The 20,184-nt window shown below is 40.8% G+C and overlaps 1 protein-coding gene across 1 annotated transcript in view; it reads right to left on the bottom strand.

Moving 5' to 3' along the window:
- Positions 1-19,286, bottom strand: part of RIPOR3 (RIPOR family member 3) — a 121,185-nt gene extending 101,899 nt beyond the window's left edge. Inside the window, exons 1-2 of the mRNA XM_081322216.1 lie at positions 19,096-19,286; positions 17,827-17,850 (exon numbers count right to left, since the gene is read on the bottom strand). The gene's annotated coding sequence lies outside the window, so the exon portion shown is untranslated. The remainder of the gene's footprint in view (positions 1-17,826; positions 17,851-19,095) is intronic.
- Positions 19,287-20,184: the final 898 nt, after the last annotated feature.

The raw sequence follows: 20,184 nt of genomic DNA, 5'->3' as shown, positions 1-20,184 counted from the left end.
CAGGAACAAAATTTCCTTATAGATGAAGATCAACAAACTCTCTATATGTTGAAAACACTAATTCAAATTCTTACCACAACCAATGAAATACTAAGAGGCTATGTGAAGGAACAAGAAGACAACCCAGATATGAAAGCCCAAACTTTGACTACAACTAAAGAACCATCTATAGAAAATACAACAGAAAAAAATGAAACATTCAAATACTATGACAGAAGAATCTACTATTCAACAAATATTGATATTTGGAAATTCAGAAAAGACATCGACAACTTGGTTAAAGGAAAAGGTTTCTTATACAACTCAGAAGGAACTAGAGGATCTAGAAAAAGAACAGTTGGATGAGAAGATAAAGAATTCAGAACAACCATGTTAATATGGAAGAATAAAGAGATGATCCACTAGAGCAGACATGTCAAACACAAGGCCCGGGGGCCAGATCCGGCCCGCGAAGTGGTTTCATGCGGCCCGTGAAGCCATCCTGGAAAGAGTGAGGGAATGGCCCCCACTGCCTTGGCCCTGGCCCAGAGACCCTCCTCCTGCCAGAGACCCTCAGATCTGTCCCACTCCTGCCCAGGCCCCCATAGGCACCCTTGATGCCAACGATGTAGAGCTGGCCACGCCCACCCAGTAGGCCGTACGCACTCTAGCCACCACCACCCACTAGGCCACGTCCACCCGGCCCATTGAGGGCAACCGCAATGCTGAGGCGGCCCTCGATGAAATTGAGTTTGACACCCCTGCACTAGAGCTACAAGTCCTCTCAAAAAAATAGTGGCCGGATGGTTTTGCCAATATCAATTAATATACATGATATTACAAGGAGACTGGTTCAATGACCCAAAAACAAGGACATGGAAGATGATTTGGCAAAGGAAAAAAAGCCAGAATAAGACTCAAGAAGAATGGAGTTTCGACCATCTTATTGAAATCTAAAACAGAACGTACTTAAATAGATGAGATGTGCATGTTGAACACAAGACATTGTTACGAACTGAGATAAAGAAAAAATTTTGGTCATTAAAATTTAGCAGTATAATTACTAATAGCTAATTTGAATATTGATTTGTGTATAAAGATCACGTAAGGGTGAACAATGTAGATAAGCTAAAAACTTATTGTTAAAAGTAATAAATAGGTCTATATGGAACGTTAAAAACGAAAATTATTAGTTTAAGCAAGAGACAGCAGATACAAAGAGGAAGAGAGAGGAAGTGTTAAATACTGAAAGAAAAAGAAATTTTGATTATTACTTAAAAACAACCCTGAAAACTAGCAAAAAAGAAGGATATCCTATTGTATCCTTAATTTGTTGACATAGAGGGTGAGAAGTTAAATAGATGGGATGAGTATTTTGAATATTAGTCTTTGTGAGGAATGATGATAGATGAATTGGGAGTATATTAAAAAATTTGGGAATGATAAATATCAAACGTTAAATCTAATTGTTAGTGGAAATTAAAACTGAAAAATCTATTAGGTCATTGATTGTCTAAAAGATTGTATGTTAAAACAACCAGAATATGTGTAAACTAAAAACTTTGGATATATGTAAGAAAGCTATTCTATGTGATTGATAAGATAAAATTTGTTTTTTAATTTACAAATAGACAGTATATATGAAAGAAAAAGAGAGGAAATGTTTATGGTAGCAATTTGAAATCTGTACTAATTATATCTGTATGTAATTGAATCACTAATACTCAGTCACCACGTTGCTTTTCAAATATGTGAATGTAATATTAGAAAATCAATAAAATTTGTATATTAAAAAAAAGAAAATAGGACATGGAACACTTGGCAAACTAAAAATGGAACCCATATGAAGCTCCTGTTTATATTTTCCAAACCTGCTATCTTCCTGGGCTGTACATGACAGACCAGCACTTTGTGGTGCATCTGCTGTAACATATACCTGAATAAATGTAACAAATATGGCCTAGAAAGGATTTTCAGAATGTGGCATAGTTATATTTACTTCTTTTCCTAGGGGTAAAAATGTTCAAGAACAGAAATATATATATAAACTTGCTTTCTTCTCAATATCCAATAACTTTTAGAATTTAATATTTTAAGATTTCACCATCTTGAGACTATTTCAAAAGAGTATTTTCTTGCTTTGTGTCCCTTTGCTCCTCAGGCTGTGGGGTGTGTATGTCCCACAAGAGGCACAATTTTAAAAAAAATGTTTCAAAAATCATTCCAAGATTGAATAAAACTGTCTCGCAGGGACATCAATCATGTAGCCAATGCAGCATATTTTAATTGTTGCATGAGAAATTTAAAATGCTAACAGATGTAGAACAGTACAGTTCACCTAATCTCTTGCACATTACTTATTCACTTTCACACACACACCTACGTAGAGAAAATTCTGAAGCACGAATGCAATTTTCCTAATTACCATTATTGCGGGAGAGCAGAGAATTGGAAAATGTGTTTTTCTATTTAGATTGTTTCTGTAGTAACACATCTGGCCATGTAATTCCCAGCCAGGATGCCAAACATTATGGAAAGGTGCAAATCATAATTGTTGTCCATGGAAAGAGAAAGTGAAGTACAGACAGGAGGTTCAGTCCAGATGTGTGTGATCAGGAAGACGTTTATCCACCATTACTATCTTCACAACAGCATGAAAGTTTCTTTGGAGTCTCTTGTATTTTAAAAAAGTAAGCTTTGGGAATGTTTAAATTTCAAAAATGTTTCAGATAGTTAGACTTACACTTTAAGGCTGTTGCTTGTACAAACATAGCAACTCATAAAACAATGACAGAAAAGCTTAGATTGTGAAATGAGCAAAAGCAGCCTGGACTTTTTCCTGATCACATGACACACTTAGCAAAAAAAAACAAAAAACCCCAAACCAAACTAAACCCACTCTTAAATTAGCAAACAATAACCCCTGTCTTTCTTAGAGGCCTACATAAATATTTATACTGTACCTATTGAATGAGATGGATAGTTTGCTTGGTTGATTTGCTAAATGCAAAATGTACTGGCTTGCCAATACATTTTCCTTGGCCTGTTCCCTCTTTCAAAGAGCCAGTTTTAAAATCCTTCTCTTTACATGAGACAAACAGTAGGTGAAAATGGGCAGAGCCTCAGTCACACCATTATGGCAGCCATCTTTGTTTTTTGATCCTGGATGCACAGCCTTTTGTTGAGCAGTCACAACTGCTTACACTGTTGCATGCTGAACCAACTATAGTTTCCAGATGGTCTTCCAGGGCTGGCCCTTTGCAAAAGTCGCACTGTGAGCTAAGTTGTGAATCAATGATCATCTGAACAGCCTCCCAATAATGGAAGGGGCACAACTGGTGCCCCAGTGGAACTTGTGCAAAAGTCTTCCTAGCCACAGTTGCTACCAGTTCATCAAGCAGTAGCAGGAACTGTGAGTCCAGGAGGACTACCAAGTTGTGCACCAATCCCAAATGTCTCAATATCCCTGACCCACCAAACAGCCTTGTCAGGGTTGAAAGGAAGTCCATTCCTTCTCATCTACACCCGGATAGCCTCCAAATATTTGATCAGTATGCTGGCTGTTATGTATTGGGCTTAAGGCAGACATGTCAAACACAAGGCCCGGGGGCCGGATCTGGCCCGCAAAGTGGTTTCATGTGGCCCCCGAAGCTATCCTGGAAACAGTGAGGGAATGGCCCCCGCTGCCTTTGCCCTGGCCCAGAGACCCTCCTTCTGCCAGAGACCCCCAGATCTGTCCCACTCCTGCCCAGGCCCCCATAGGCACCCTTTATGCCAATGATGTAGAGCTGGCCATGCCCACCCAGTAGGCCATACACACTCCAGCCACGCCCACCCTGACCACGCCCACCCAGCCCCCGAGGGCAACCACAATGCTGATGTGGCCCTCAATGAAATTGAGTTTGACACCCCTGGCTTAAGGGAACACCATGAGTGCTGGCATAACAGATACCACCAGGTGGCGCTGAACCAAAACTGTTGTGGCCGGGATGTGTACCTGGCCAGGTATATAAAGGGTGCAGGTAACCCCTATTCCCCCAGTACAGTCCCTTCACCTAATAAAGAGCGGCTATGCTGTACTCATTGCCTTGGCGTCCTTCCTGCTCTCCAGAACCCACTACGCAACACTGACAATACCACTTGCGCAACTCAGGGTAGAAAGGTATAATTGAATACCATTCACATATTGATGATCTCACCTAGCAGTTTCCTGCAGATGTTGAATGAAAAGGGTTGTATTGAACCTTGAGGCATTCACAAGTTAAAAAAACAACAACAATCTCCTTGTAATCTCCCCCTCTCTATCGGCACAAAGCAATCTTATAATACATTAATGCCCTTCAGGGACAGCAACTTGCTCTGCAGTGATTCCTGACATGGGCTATTTCTAGTTTTACAAGAAACATAAAAGCACAGATTTCTTTCACTTTATGTATAAAACACTTCCAATTTGAATTATTTCGAAGCAATCAGTTTCCCACTGGAATCCACTATGGTTCTTCAGATTCAATCCCTTATGAGTATGTGGTTCTTAGACTCTGCTTTGTTTCATACCATAGAGACACTAATTTGTACAATAGGTTGCACCACTTTGGCTCAATCATTTCCAGGTAGACTTTGCTGAATACTGGGATGGACTCCTGGGACCTGCAATCCAAACTATTCAGGCACCTTGTCTGGAGGACATAGCTGGTCCTAAGTGATTATTTCAGGTGGATAAACTGAAATCCAGTTTCTTCAATCAAAAAGAATTCTGTATATTTTGTCCTTGCTCCTCCAGGATCAAACATTAAGAACTCAACTGCATCTATCTATCTATCTATCTATCTATCTATCTATCTATCTATCTATCTATCTATCTATCTATCTATCTATCTATCCATCTATCTAATTTATATCTAACTATGTGTCTTTTTCTTTATTTTGTTCTTTATCTATCCTTCTTTCTTCATCTATCTATCTGTCTATCTAGTTTTATTTATTTATTTTGTTCTTTCTTTATCTAACTATCTGTCTACAATATCTATCTATCCCTATCTATCTATTTATCAATCATCTATCATCTATCTATCACTTTTATACAGCTGCCTTCTCTGGGTAACATATAGCAAAATGCATATAGATGAAAGGATTTCAAAGGACTTAAAGTGATAGAGAACAATCCTTGTATCACATTGTAGGTAGCGTGAGGGATGTTGCCCTTTTCCTCTCTCTCTTAAACATAATATTTAAAAAAGAAGAAGAAAAATTAGAGTACATCTATCCTCAGTTCTAAGGCCACTCGGCTTTTTTCTGTTGTTGTTATATTTCTACTATTGATTATGTTCAACAAGCCATCCAGGAGTCTTCTCCAGTATTAAAGTTCTAAAAGCATACATTTCCTTCCTATCCTCCTTCTTCAATATTTCCATTAGAAAAGCAAAAATCTAAATTATCTCTGATATATAATCATGCCAAAGTCATGACTCAATGGCTGACAAAAATAAATTTTTGCTACTACTTTTTCATTGTTGCATAGAAATTAGGTCTATAAAGCCTTTAAAGACACCCTGAGAATTTCCAGAATAAAAAAGTCAGCTTGTGGAAAGCTAACTGACAAGGGAAATGTATTTGAAGCGAACAGCACATCAGAAAATGGATTTTCCTAGCTCTGGTACTAAAGTCTCCAAGTACAACAGGGGTGTCAAACTCAATTTCACTGAGGGCCGCATCAGCATTGCGGTTGCCCTAAGGGGGCCGGGTAAGTATGGCCAGGGTGGGCGTGGCCTACTGGGTGGGCGTGGCCTACTGGGTGGGCATGGCCAGCTCTACATCCTTCGCATCAAGGGTGCCTATGGGGGCCTGGGCAGGAGTGGGACAGATCTGAGGGTCTCTGGCAAGAGGAGGGTCTCTGGGCCAGGGCCAAGGCAGTGGGGGCCGTTCCCTCACTGTTTCCAGGATGGCTTCACGGGCCACATGAAACCACTTCGCGGGCCGGGTCTGGCCCCCGGGCCTTGTGTTTGACATGTCTGAAGTACAACCTCGTCTTCTTGAAAAGATTACTAATTCCCATCTTGTGTGTTATCTCAGTAGCTGGATTTAAATATTCCAATGGGGCAAGGCAGTCAACATGTCCAATGGGGCAAGGCAGTCCAACATGTCCACTATCCCTATACAGAAGCATGGTGACTCATGTGGTTAGGATGCCAGCTTGACAAGCAGCAAGCTCATGTTTGAGACCCAAGTGCTGCTGTGGGACACGGTGAGTTCCTGGGCAACAGTGTGGCCTGTGCACACTGGCTGAATCTTTCAACCTGGAAGTGCCTTGGTGCCTCCCACATAAGTGTGATGCAACCCACAGATTAAAAGAAAAGGCTTTGCCTCTCAAACTGGTCCTTATTTAAAGGTTCTTCCTTCGTGAAATATCATACATTTTTCATTCCAGACTTGGCCAAATAATTGCCTGACATTCTGCCAATCTACTTCCCCTCAAATTTTTGCTAAAGTCATGTCTGTAATACATTAAGCAGACACTGCAGACATGCATGATACTGTATGCAGATCTTTTTCCACCCTTCCCTATATGGAATTTACCAAGCAAACTCCTGAGTAATTATATTCAGATATGTTATTTTCTGATCCTGACTCTTTGCTCAGTATAAGCCATTGGAGAACTGGCTAAACAAATGTCAAACATTCTGGAAGGTGATTGTGAGAAGCAGAGTTCACTATGCCCAAAGCTCATATCTCAAATTCTATTCCCAGCATATCCATCCATCAAAATCCTGTGTAAAAAGGAAAAGGAAATGCCAGTTACGTTCCCCAGGTGCATTAAAAATATCCTAATGATGCACAGCAAATTCCTGTTGCAACTGAAGGAAAATTTCTCTTATTGTGATCCGTTACTGGATTCACATATTGAGCTGTTCACATACTGTATTACAACAAACCACGATCTGTTTAACTATCTATTATTATAATGACTACAAATATTTGTATTCACTACCTACATAGAAATAGACTTTTTCTATTGGTAAAACTGAGGAATGGAAGTTTTCCAAAATTGTTATGCAACTAACAAATGAAGCAATTCTCCTCTGTTTTTCTGCAACATTTATCAAACAGTAGCAGAACAATGATAAAACTGGGGGGGGGGGGAAGAAATCAAAAATACGGGGTATTATTTCTCATCTTGATTTGCTCCAGAAATGTTACCAATCCTTTCACGGAGACTTCCTAGACAGAACATTGCAGATATCCAAATATTTCTCACCAGAGAATAGAATGGATCCTGGAGGTCATCTAGTACAACCCAGTGCACAATGCAGGACTCCATTACTACAGAAACCCAAAGAGATGCTGGTATTTTACTGTTTGTGTTATTTCATTAAAAGGAATGAAAAAGGACTCCTTGGGCCATTGAAATATTATGTTGCCATCTGTTTTTTTAAAACTGGTCATGCAAACTGCACTTTTAACTCTCCATGATTCCTGTTACTGAAATAGAAGCAAGTATCTACAGGGAGTCAAAAAAAGTCAAAATGGTGGACACAACTGTGTAATTGAAGCCCAAACCATTTTTTCTCCACATGTAGGTCTAGATCAGGGGTGTCAAACTCAATTTCATTGAGGGCTGCATCAGCATTGCGGTTGCCCTCAGGGGGCCGGGTGGGTGTGGCCACGGTGGGCGTGGCCTACTGGGTGGGCGTGGCTAGAGTGTGTATGGCCTACTGGGTGGGCGTGGCCAGCTCTACATCATTCGCATTGAGGGTGCCTATGGGGGCCTGGGCAGGAGTGGGACAGATCTGGGGATCTCTGGCAGAAGGAGGGTCTCTGGGCCAGGGCCAAGGCAGCGGGGGCCATTTCCTCACTGTTTCCAGGATGGCTTCGTGGGCCACATGAAACCACTTCACGGGCCAGATCCGGCCCCCGGGCCTTGTGTTTGACATGTCTGGTCTAGATAGAAGTGTTTTTCCCCATAATTAGGCTCTTCTCTGTGTGTGTATGCATTCCTAATACGGTAAACACTGTTTATAGGTATATATTTTTTACTTTCCATTGCAATACTAATTCAAGACTTGCAGTGTTAAAGTTTTAGTACATTTCCTTTGGCTCACTTGTTATTATGTTTTCATTATTTGCTCACACTGTTCCTTAGAAAACAAAAATTCTAAATATTCCTTTGAACACTACACTTCCAGGTCCAGTTTATATATATAAAGATATGTTATAAGAAAGCAAAAAGGCAAGAGTTCACATCTTAACAGCACATGAATGACCTGTTTGAAATACCCTGAAGCTAAGTTCGCACATCTCACTAAGGCATTCAGTTAGGTTTTATTTTTCCCATGCTTATCAAAAATGCTATTTTAAGATAGAAAGGGGGAAAAACTCTCCCCAATAAAATGCGGTGAGCTCTGATCCAAGACCTCATAAATATGTTAAAGTAAAGAGTTATATCATACTATAAAGTCACAGTAATGTAAACAGCTTGTAATTAATGCAGATAAATGTACACCATACTGCAAAAGTTTCTGTTTGAGATAAATATTACAATGGCAGAAATAGATCAGGATTTACTAGTATGTTCCTGGATTACTGGGCAGGTCTCCTAATTACTTAACATAGCAACAAAAATGTTTCTTTTTTATAATGTAAGCTCTTCTGTCATTCCAGAATAGATGTGTGCTCGTCTAGGAAAATCATTCCATCAGTATAGCTCACAATGGACTATAGGCAAAAAAAACATTCAGAGGTTCATAAAAAAAAACATGTTTGAAGAACATCTTTCTAAGGAATATTAGATCCCAGCATAATTTTTTTGACCTGCACAGATGTTATCCTAATTCTTTATATATGACATCCTGAACCATTCTTTTAAAATTTAAAAATATTAGGAATCATCTACATAGCAACACTTTTAGATTGGAAAGAGGGTGTGAATCTGTCTATCAAATAGACAGATAGACAGACAGATATCTTGTAATGACAATATTCTCATATGAGCTTAACTCAGACCACAGGGGTGATTTTGTTTCTTAAAAAACTAAAAACATTTTAAAATTATCTATGGGATGATTTGATACAAGTAGTATTTTGTGCTTGAGAAGACTGCCAACTTCTTCTCTATGTAATAGAGCTCAATATTCTAATAATTATGTTAAACAGGAAAATAAATCCTCTGTTTAATAGGTTTAAACAAGAAAATAAATAGCTCTAGAACTGAACACTTTCACCTGGAATATTTGTATCAAGGGTTCAAGAATGGTGAGAAGGCAGGATACAGGTCAGTTCCTGCTTTATGTCTAGCTGATGCAATGACCACCAAGGAAAAGCCATAGTGATAGCCTGGGGAAAGAGTTAGCTACAAAGAAGATTCCTGTCAGATTCATCTCCTGGTGGGGATCTTTCCTATGCCAGCACCACTAAGGAAACCCATGTGTTTCTACAAGTGCAGTCTTAATAAAAAGCTTCTGTGTTGTTAATCCTATACTGATACTAAATGGGCACTATATTTGGTTTGACTTGACTTGACTTGACTTCCCTTCCTTCCTTCCTTCCTTCCTTCCTTCCTTCCTTCCTTCCTTCCTTCCTTCCTTCCTTCCTTCCTTCCTAGTTCCATTTAGTTTATCTTCATCACTATAGCGTATGTAAGGTTTTCTTCGTTATGCAACCACAACTATATTGAGTCTGTGTATGTTGGTGATTTATTTATTTATTTATTTATTTATTTTATTAGTTTTCTATACCGCCCTATTCCCGAAGGACTCAGGGCGGTTTACAGGGTAGCATATAAAAGACAATATAAAAAGATAATATAAAATTAAAATGAATTAAATTAAAGCCCAACAATTAAAATATTAAAAAACTAAAACCCCTTCAGTCCAGGTGATGATGATATATTTGACTATTTTTTTAAAAAATGACATATTTTTATAAGAATCTTGTATTGACATTAGACAGCAAATACCAGAAGTGTAAGAAATAGTAGCAAGATGCTGAAAGACGATTGTGTACATTATAACAGCAATATATACTGTTTGGGCCCTTGTGGTTTTCTATGCTTGGTTGTTTTTTTTGCAGACATCCCATTACCAGACTGGGTAACATCATCAGTGCAGTAAGGAATGAACTTTGTGGACTGAGAAAAAAAACAGCTGAAACAATTCAGTCTACAGTAGCTACAGTACATAGATATTCTCAGTAGGACTATGCCAGCCAAGCTCCTTGTCTAGATTCATGTGTTCTAGAGGATTCTGTTCTGTCATCAATGCAAGATTTAAAAAAAAGGTCTAGTCAGTGGCTCTTTTTGTGAATGGTAAGGTTACATGCATGTAGGTTCATCTAGCTCTGATGAAAAGGTTCCAAATAATAAAGAGTGACTAAATCTAGGAAAAAAGGGACGTGGTGGTTCAGTGGGTTAGGACGCTGAGCTTGTCGATCAGATGGTCAGCAGTTTGGCGGGTCGAATCCCGAGTGCCTCATAACAGAGTGAGCGCCTGTTACTCATCCCAGCTTCTGCCACCCTAGCAGTTCGAAAGCACGTAAAAATGCAAGTAGAAAAATAGGGACCACTACGATGGGAAGGTAACAGCGTTCCGTGCGCCTTTGGCGTCTAGTCATGCCGGCCACATGACCATGGAGACGTCCTCGGACAAGCGCTGGCTCTTCGGCTTTGAAACGGAAATGAGCACCGGCCCCTAGAGTTGGAAACAACTAGCACGCATGTGTGGGGGAACCTTTACCTTTACCTTAAATCTAAGAACTCTTAAAATTTTGGCAATTTAAAGAGTTCCTAGATTTAGTCATTCTTTATTTATTATTTCCTCCACAACTACATGAGATCACCTGGCATTCCTTCAGATTCTGTGTCAAGAATAAGAAACTTTCTAGTAACGAGTTAGTGATGGCAGGCATTAACAATTTCTCTTTACTTGAACTCAGTCTCCTTTCTGGATTCATGCTGTTGTCCAAACATCACCACAACTCACCAGTAGACATCCTTTAATTAATCATTGGGATGTATGCAACCGTCTATATATTAATGTGGTCCCCAGTCTAGTAATATGAAAGAATGAAAACAGAGAGCCCAAGGTATTTGAACAAGCACCAAGGTCCACAGCAGAACATCCAACACCATGTTACTCTGGGAAGAGCCCCAGTGAAATTTTGATCCATGCTATTCAAAATGATGCAGGAGGTTCTCTTTTTCCACTATACCAAGGGATGGCTGATCACACTACCCTCCCCACGCTGTTCTCCACTTTGGAACAGCAAACTTACTAGAATGTGTACTGCTATATTTTGCCTCTATGGTTTCCTCTCTGTGACAAATAGGAGATGGACCGAGAGAGAAAATTATAGAGCCACAGAATTCTAGGCTGTCATTCTACCTGCAGTTCTTGAGGCTAATTTATTGTTTTCTCTCTTTACAGCTATGTCACTAAAACAGAAACAGATGGCATAGAATCACAGAATTAGAAAGGGCTGTTCATGCCCCCAAGTCCAATGCTCTGATCAGAGAAGAAATGCAAATTAAAGATGCAGTGGGGTAATTTAACCTTTAGACCACTATCTCACTGGATAATTGGTTCCATCGTTAAACTGTTCTTCCTGTTAGGAAGTTTTTTTTCTAACATAAAATTGGAAACTGAATCCATTATTTGATACTCTGTTTTCTGTAATGATGGAGAACAAAGCTTGACCTTCTGCATCTACAAGGTGTCCTTTCTGATAGCTAAACAAGTTCTCAGTCATCCTTTCCCAAGGCTAAACATCTCTAGCAGCTTCCATCATTCTTGATAGATTGTTCTTGATCTTCTGCCACCGATCTTCCTCATTAATCTTCCCTTGGCCTGTTCCAAATTCTCTGAACTCTGGTGCCGAAAATGGGAAATAGCAAAGATGTGATCTGAAGTAGAGGTAAAGTATGAGGCAGTCTAATTGTTACACTAAGGTTCTCCAACCTTTCTAGAGCAGTGTACATTTCTGGACTTTTGAGTTATAAGTACTCTCACAAAATGGTTGCCAGGCCAAATATAGCCAATCACAAAACAGTCAGGTACAAGAAGGCAACCAAACACCAGCCTTCAGTCACTCACCCTTTCATTTTCAAATAATGCCTTTTGGATTTTAGGTAACAGCTAACTATATTGATGGAAAAATTGCTAAGCAAATGCAGCAATACGACAATGCAAACCCTGCCTTTATCTACCTGCATGTCAACCTTCGATGCATGCACAAGAGTACCCTTGTTTGCATCATAACATAATGGTGCATGTTATCTCACTGCTTCATCCCCAACAGCACAAGAAAACACACAGCCATAACTGCTGTGCTGCAATTCCAATAAAGTCCTATACTGTAGAAGGAGACAGTCTAAACCTACTTCCAAGTCCTTTTCCTTCGTGCCAGATTTCTTTGCCACATCCTTTGGACACCCATCTCCATGTGTCCTTGTTTTCATAGGCATGAGATTTGCTATGCCACTGTTTCTCGCTGTCAGTGTAAGAACTAACTCTCACAGATGCTTTGCAACATGTTAGCTTCGCATTTGTGCTTCTAAGAATTAAGCATAAATAAAATTAAGCAGGGCAGGGAACTGGAAGGGGACAAGGAACAGGTTAGCAGGTGCCATGTTGGAGACCCCAGAGGCTAGACTCTTTTTAGTTTGCAGCTAGAAGAAAATTAGACTAAAGGACTGAAGCTTGCTACAGTCATCATCTGAAGAAATCCAAGCTAAATGTAAGACCAGGCAAGAAACTGAAAAATGAGTTGTGTCAAAAAAAAAATTAACAACAGAGGGTCATATGACACCCTAAAGACTAATACATTTAAGATGGATAAGTATTTGGTGATTATTATCCACTTCATTTATCAGAATAAACTGTTCTTGCCATGCAGAGAAAAAAGGAACGCTATAATTAATACTAAATAAAGGATTCACTCCTTAAATAAGAAACAAGGCTAAATACTGGATCTCCCAAGCAATGGGAGTGAAGTGTTGCTATTATAACATATATACCAACCAGACACTATTGCTATGCTGAGAAAATTTCTTTCTTTTCCCCTTCTCTACAACTTCCATGTTTAGCAGAGGTGGTGGGTTCAGAGCTAAATCTCTTCTGCCCCCACCCCAGGATAAACATCTGCCTTTGCAAGTTGTCTTTCTCCCCTGAAAACTCACCTCTCCCCTTTTAGGAGTCGTTTCTCCCTCAGAAAAATCATTCTGAAACATACTGCTATGGAGATATCTTCACATTTACTTATGCTATTCTCTGTGCTTGATTTTCATTTTCTTGCATACAATGTTCAGGTACCCTCTGTGTGACCTACGGGGCTGCCTACTGCCTCTCCAAATATTTCCACCAACCACACTGCCATTATTGCAATTGTTCAGGTGGGAAGAGTGTGAAAAGATATAGAAATTTGTATATTTCAACGTTGTTCATTCTCCAAGTGACTGAATTCACACAATACAATACTGTGTGACTTCAACTATCCAGATATCAACCGGGAGACAAACTGCAGTGAGTGGGAGATCAAACAGATTCTTAATCAACCTAGCCAACACTTTTATCATCCAAAAGGTGGCGGAGGGAACTAGAAGTAAAGCTATACAGGACCTAATCCTTACTAATCAAGAAGTGATAGAGGGAGTTGAAGTCGCCAAAACCTTGGGTGAAAGTGGCGTCGTGCTGAAATTTAATATAATGCAAACACAAATAATAAATTCAGAGTCTGAAACTTCAAAAAAAGCTGATTTTAACAAGCTCAGAGAGAACCTAGGAAAGATTCCATGGACTAAAATCATAAAAGGGAAAACAACGCAAGAAGTGTGGGAAGCTCTGAAAAATCTATCATAAAAGCTCAGTCCAGCACAATACCACTGAAAAAGAAAAAACAAGAAATTGAAGAAGAAACCAGCATGGCTGCACAAAGCTCTCTCTGACAAACTGAAAGACAAAAAGGACAAGTACAAAAAATGGAAAGAGGGACACATAACTAAGGCTGATTATCAGCAGACAGCCAGAACATGCAAAGATGGAGTCAGGAAAGCAAAGGCTCAGAATGAACTAAAACTTGCAACAGAAATCAAGGACAATAAAAAAAAAGTTTCTTTCAACATATTAATAACAAGAAAAAAGTCAAGGAAACTGTAGGTCCACTAAAGAGAGAAGATGGCAAGAAAGTAACAGGCAGTAGGGAGAAAGCAGAGCTACTTAACTCATTCTTTGCATCAGTCTTCACACACACACAAAATTATAGCCCAACATAAATTACTGCAAAAGACAAACTAGAAACAAAAATTAAAATAAGCAAGAAAATGGTAAGAGAACACCTATCCGACCTTGATGAATATAAATCACCAGGACTCGACAGATTACATCCCAGAGTTTTGAAGCAGCTGGGAGATGTTATCTCAGAACCATTGCACCATATCTTTCAAAAATCCTGGAACACCAGGGAAGTACCTTAGGATTGGAAAAGGGCTAATGTGGTTCCCATCTTCAAGAAAGTGGGGGGGGGAGAAACAGACCCAGGAAATTACAGACCAATCAGTCTAACATCAATACCTGGGAAGATCCTGTAAAAATAATTAAAAAAACAGATCTATGAACAACTAGAAGCAAAGTTATAACCAGTACCAGCACAAGTTTGTCAAAACAGATCATGCCAAACCAATCTCATTTCATTCTTTGATAAAGTGACTAAATTAGTAGACCAGCGAAATGCTGTGGACATGATACACTTAGATTTCAGTAAGGCATTTGATGAAGTAGACCACTGCCTACTCCTTGGTAAGCTAGAAAAAGGTGGATACAACACCATCAGATGGATCTGTAGCTGGCTGACAAACCGTACTCAGTGAGTAGTGCTCAATGGTATTACATCCACATAGAGAGAAGTAAACAGTGAGGTACCACAAGGCTCCGTCCTAGGCCCAGTACTCTTCAATATCTTCATAAATGACTTAGATTAGGGAATTGAAGGAGAACTCATCAAATTTGCAGATGACACTAAACTGGCAGGAATAGCCAACAGCCCAGAAGACAAGCTCAGGATCCAAAAAGATCTTGACAAACTTGAACAATGGGCCCTATCCACCAAAATGAGTTTTAATGTGGAGAAAAGCAAAGTTTTACATTTAGGCAAGAAAAATCAAAGGTTTAAGTACAGATTAGGCGAGACTTGGCTGAAATACAGCAACTGTAAGAGGGACCTTGGAGTCCTAGTAGACGATCACTTGACTATGAGCCAGCAGTGTGCAGCAGCAGCCAAAAAAGCTAATACAATCCTGGGTTGTATAAACAGAGGCATAGAATCAAGATCACGTGAAGTATTAGTACCGCTTTGTAAAACCCTAATAAGACCACACTTGCAGCCAATTTTGGTCACCATATCACAAAAAAGATGTTGAGACCTTGGAAATAGTGCAAAGAAGAGCAACTAACATGACCAAAGGCCTGGAGACTAAAACATATGAAGAACAGCTGTAGAACTTGGGTTTGGCTAATCTAAAGAAAAGAAAAAACAGGGGCACCATGATAGCAATATTTCAGTATTTGAGGGGCTGCCATAAAGAAAATGGGGTCAAACTATTCTCCAAAGCAGCAGAGGGCAGGACACAAAACAATGGTTGGAAACTGACCAAAGAGAAAAGCAACCTGGAATTAAGGAGAAACTTCCCAACAGTGAGGACAGTTAACCAGTGGAACAACTTGCCTTCATAAATCATGGGCACTCCATCATTGGAGGTTTTAAAGAAGAGACTAGACAGTCACTTAGAAGACTTCCAAGGTCCCTTCCAGATTCTATTCTATTCTATTCTATTCTATTCTATTCTATTCTATTCTATTCTATTCTATTCTATTCTATTCTATTCTATTCTATTCTATTCACCTCTAACCCCAAGAGAACAAAACATAGTAAGATGCTATGCCCACATGAAAAAAAGTCATACTAACACTTAAAGTCATAGCTTGGTCATTCATTAAAGTCATTCAACAGCTAAGACAATGATCGAGTTTCCATACTGAAAAATAGATTTCCCAGTCTTTCAGCTATAATGCTTTGTGCAAACCCAGCCATTGTGTTCAATTTCAATTGTTATAATCCCCCAGCCAGCTATTGGTTGGGAAATTTTGGCAATTAGTCTTACACATCTGGATAGCACTAAGTTGAGGAAACCATCTGTTTGTGTGTCTCTGTGTGCGTGCATGCACTTGCATGAGTATGTTTCTGTGTGTGCGTATTTCAGTCTATAATTTCTTTATTAATGTGTCATGCATTTTGTTTCAACACATACATTTCATTACATTAAACAGATCTATATTCTAGGATGAAACTAAGTTAGATTTCTATGGGAGTTGAGAGCCAGAGTTTCTCAGGGCAGAGATGTCAGTTATATCAACAATCAACAGGCATACAAGGTAAAGAAGGACAGCGGGAAAGGTCCATTAAAATAAGCAAAAGGTGGGGAGGGGAGAAAGTATTGGAATTAAGCTAGTATAAAGGCAGAATTACAATTTCACGTTGACAGAAATGAATCAGCTGTTTTTGTAACTTCTTCCTGATCCACAATGAATACTTCTATCTAGCCAAGCATGTTGTATGTCAAAGGCCTTAAGCTGAATTCAGACCTAAAGACTAGTCAAACCATCCTGAGTTGAGCTGGCTATTTGAAAAAGTTTGCCAAGTTTGCCAGCAAGCCTGACAATTTCCATGTGGTATATCAGCTAAAAATAACAGAATGGTATATCCCTGATCTACCTTTGTGGGCTGGTTCCTTGATTGACATATCTGCACATTTCCCTAGTTGCATTAGCTAAGCCTATTCAGTATCATCAAGCCATAACAATACCCTCCCCCAAACCCAGAGCACAACTGCTGTGTTTACATACAAAGATGATTGTTGGGAGGAATCAAAACTGACAAGATGGCAGATGTAATGCTGCAGTCCAAGCCATGCCCACAAAAGGGTTGGGCTTTGATAACAATGACATATCTGCCATCTTGCCTGTTATGATTCACCCTGCAAATCCTGATGTTTATATGAAATGTTTTACTCAACCAAATCAATAGCCTATTTTACACAATATATTAAGACAATGCCAAACCACCATCCTTTCAACTCCAATAATCTAGTCTGGGTTTGAAGAAACCAAATCCAGGTGAGTCCGATATTGTTTTGGTTTAGCAAGTTATGTGAAGCTAAGCAAGTGTAGCGTAGAAGGGGTACCAGAACTTGGGGGTGGAGTTAAAAGAGGGATCAGTCTAGAATCCCTACGTAGCCATAAGCAAATTAACTCCAACTTCTCCTCGAAGTCTGTTGACCCTTATCTAACCTTCAGGCAAGATGGACAGCCTATAAATTTTATAAATAAATAAATAAACAAATGGTTTTTTCAAGTTTGGCCATGTTCTTTCGTTCCTGACATGTAATATTTTCAACAAATCATAGTTAACACAACTGTGATTAAACATGATGTTGGAACCGCCATTATATATCCTTATTCTGTATTGCTGCTGCAATCCTTTACCCATTTACCTAACAACAAATACTCATGAACTCAGTGGAAAATACTTTGGGTGTAGAAATGCACTGGTTTGCCACTGGATGCCATCTGTAATTAGCTTTGGTTTTTCATCTTTTAAAGGGGTGAATAATAAAGATTCCTGACATGAAGCAAAATAAATATGTATTTTAATCATACTCCTAATAATGACTTGTCTGTAATTTCCATAACATTCCTCTGCACTCCCTCAGGTCAATAGACCTTCAGGCTCAGTATGAAGTGGGAAGACATAAAGTCTCAGGTATATTTACTTGGAAATGAGTTTATGGAAGAATTTAGCTCAGCTTACTTGTTGGAGGTTTGTGTCTGAAGCCTGAGTAGCAAAAGCAGTGAAAGAGTTTTTGTTGGTCCAAGTGTAAATTTTCAAGTGACCCGGAATGTAAGAATATAAGAAGAATATAAAAAATATAAGTAAGTCCAACATTTGACATTGTTTAGTTTCCAACCAAGTGCAGCCCAGAAAAAGATGGGCCGTAGCCCTTTTCCATCTTTGCTCCCTTCCTACTAGCTGATATTAGGTACAATGCCCATCATTCTGTAGGTATTAAACAATCGTCATGTCTCCCAGCCATTCCTAGCCTGTTTTCCACGCATGTTTTCTGTTCTCTTTTAGAACTATCTAAATTAATATCTACCTCCACATCTGATAGCAAATTTTGCAGTTAAATTTAGGTTGTGCAAAGAATTCCTTCTTTTTTGCTTTCAGTCCTGAGTTTCTAGTCATGCCCCAAGTTCTCACACTGTGAGGAAGAAGAACTTGGCTCTAGAAACATTTTCCATATCACCTAAGCACCCTTTTATAAGCTGCTAAATAGCTTTCTTTCCTTGTTTTCCATCTAAGCTATTCTAAAAAGCCGGTCCTTTTAATCTTTTTGAAGGGGAACCACTCTAATCATCCAGCATCCTTCTAATTGGCTCTGTTGGCATCCTTCCCCATCTATAGCATCATGTCTGACATGTGGTGACCAGAACTGTATACAGTTTCCAAAGCATAGCCTCGCTTGCTATAAATTGCTACAACGGCATTTCCATGTTGGCAGTTGTTGTTGTTGTTGTTTTTCCAATGAAACGGCGGAGTTTACGACCACCACCACCACCACCCTCACTTTACCTCAGTCTCTCATTGGATTTTCATTCAGCAAGGATGTCTAATTTATGGCGTTGTGTTTTTTTCCTGGTTAGTCCCTATGGCTAGCTCAGATGATCCCAATGAGGTGCTGAAATTTGGAGCCATTTCCTCCCCCCCCCAGGAGAAAGCAGTCTAAAAGCAGAGTTAAGAGCTGTCTCCAAAAGCTAAGTCGGACTCCTTCCCACTCTTCTCTCCTCCAAACACGTCCCTTCATCTAAAAGTCTGCGATCCCTACGCCAGTTTCGCTTGACCCTGGATCAATTCAACCCCCTACCCCCCCACACACACCCACTCCTCTCAACTTCCAGGTAAGACGCCGGCTCCGGCAGACTTGAACTCAGCCCTCCCCTCCTCCCCAGATGCCCCGTTTCACCTTTCCCCGTCGGCTCCCCTTCCTCCCCCCCCCCCCCCGCAGCCCCACCTCCTTACCTTTGCTACATCTCCAGAAGCGGCGTCCGGGGAAACCAGCAGCTTTCCCGTCCTCCTGGACAGCGACGCCACCGAGCGCACCAGCGGCTTCCAGCAAGGCTGGAGGGGAGCCCGGGTCTCCACGCCCTCTGGGTTGTCTCCGTCCCTCCTTCCCGGCTGGGTTTGGAGATGTGCCCGCCACTCGCTCGCTCGCTCGCTTCCCCCCGCAGCTCCTCCTCGCTGTGCTCTGCTGCCTGCGACGTCCCGATAGCGGCCAGCTTTATCGAGCCCTCGCAGCTTCTCGCCCGAACCGGGGCGCCTCTTCCTGGAAGACGCGTTGCAGCAGAGGCCGGAGACAAGACTCCTCTGCCCGCCGCTGCCTCTGCCCCGCTCCGGTTGCTCCTTCTCCTCCTCCCCTCCCTCCTCGACGGGCGGGGGCGGGGGCTGGGAAAACACGGAGGTTCCCTCACGTTAAGACCCGTTTCGAGGCCACCGGGGACCGGAGGGACGCGGCCAACCTTCCTCCGGCGCCCCTGTAGCGAGGCCATCATCTCCCCGAAGTTGCTAGCCAACCAGCCGTCCATCCCCCCGGGGGGGGGGAAGCACACCCTGGCAGAGGGAGAAAGGAAGACTAGATTGACAAGGGAAGGGGGCTGGTGGAAGCTGTTTGCGCACTGGGTGGGCTCCCAGGTACCTGCACAGGAAATCAGGCAGGTGAAGGTGGGAAATCTGTTCCCCTGGAAAGACCTGGGTTCCAGTTAGTGGGGAAAGGGCGATTGGAAAAGTTCTCATTTGCCCAGGAGAGTTTTTGTCCAGCCAGCGTTAGTGTCTCTTTTACAACACTTGTGTGCTCTCCTCCAACTCCAACTCCTTGTGTGCTCTCCTCCAACTCCAACTCCTCCAAGTTGGAGGAGAGGGAGAAGGAGCAAACTACCTTCCATGGCATGGTCTTCACATCCTTGCTGCTTCTAGGCCAGGGGTAGGCAACCTCGGCACTTTTATGATTCGTGGACTTCAACTCCCAGAATTCCTGAGCCAGCATAGCATAGCTGGCTCAGGAATTCTGGGAGTTGTTTTTTTTTAATTTTATTTTATTTTAATTCCATTTAT

The sequence above is a fragment of the Vipera berus genome, assembly GCF_964194415.1.
Source record: "Vipera berus genome assembly, chromosome: 3".
NCBI lineage: Eukaryota > Metazoa > Chordata > Lepidosauria > Squamata > Viperidae > Vipera > Vipera berus.
The sequence above is the reverse complement of the archived record's forward strand: the minus strand, read 5'-3'. Positions and strand labels throughout refer to the sequence as shown.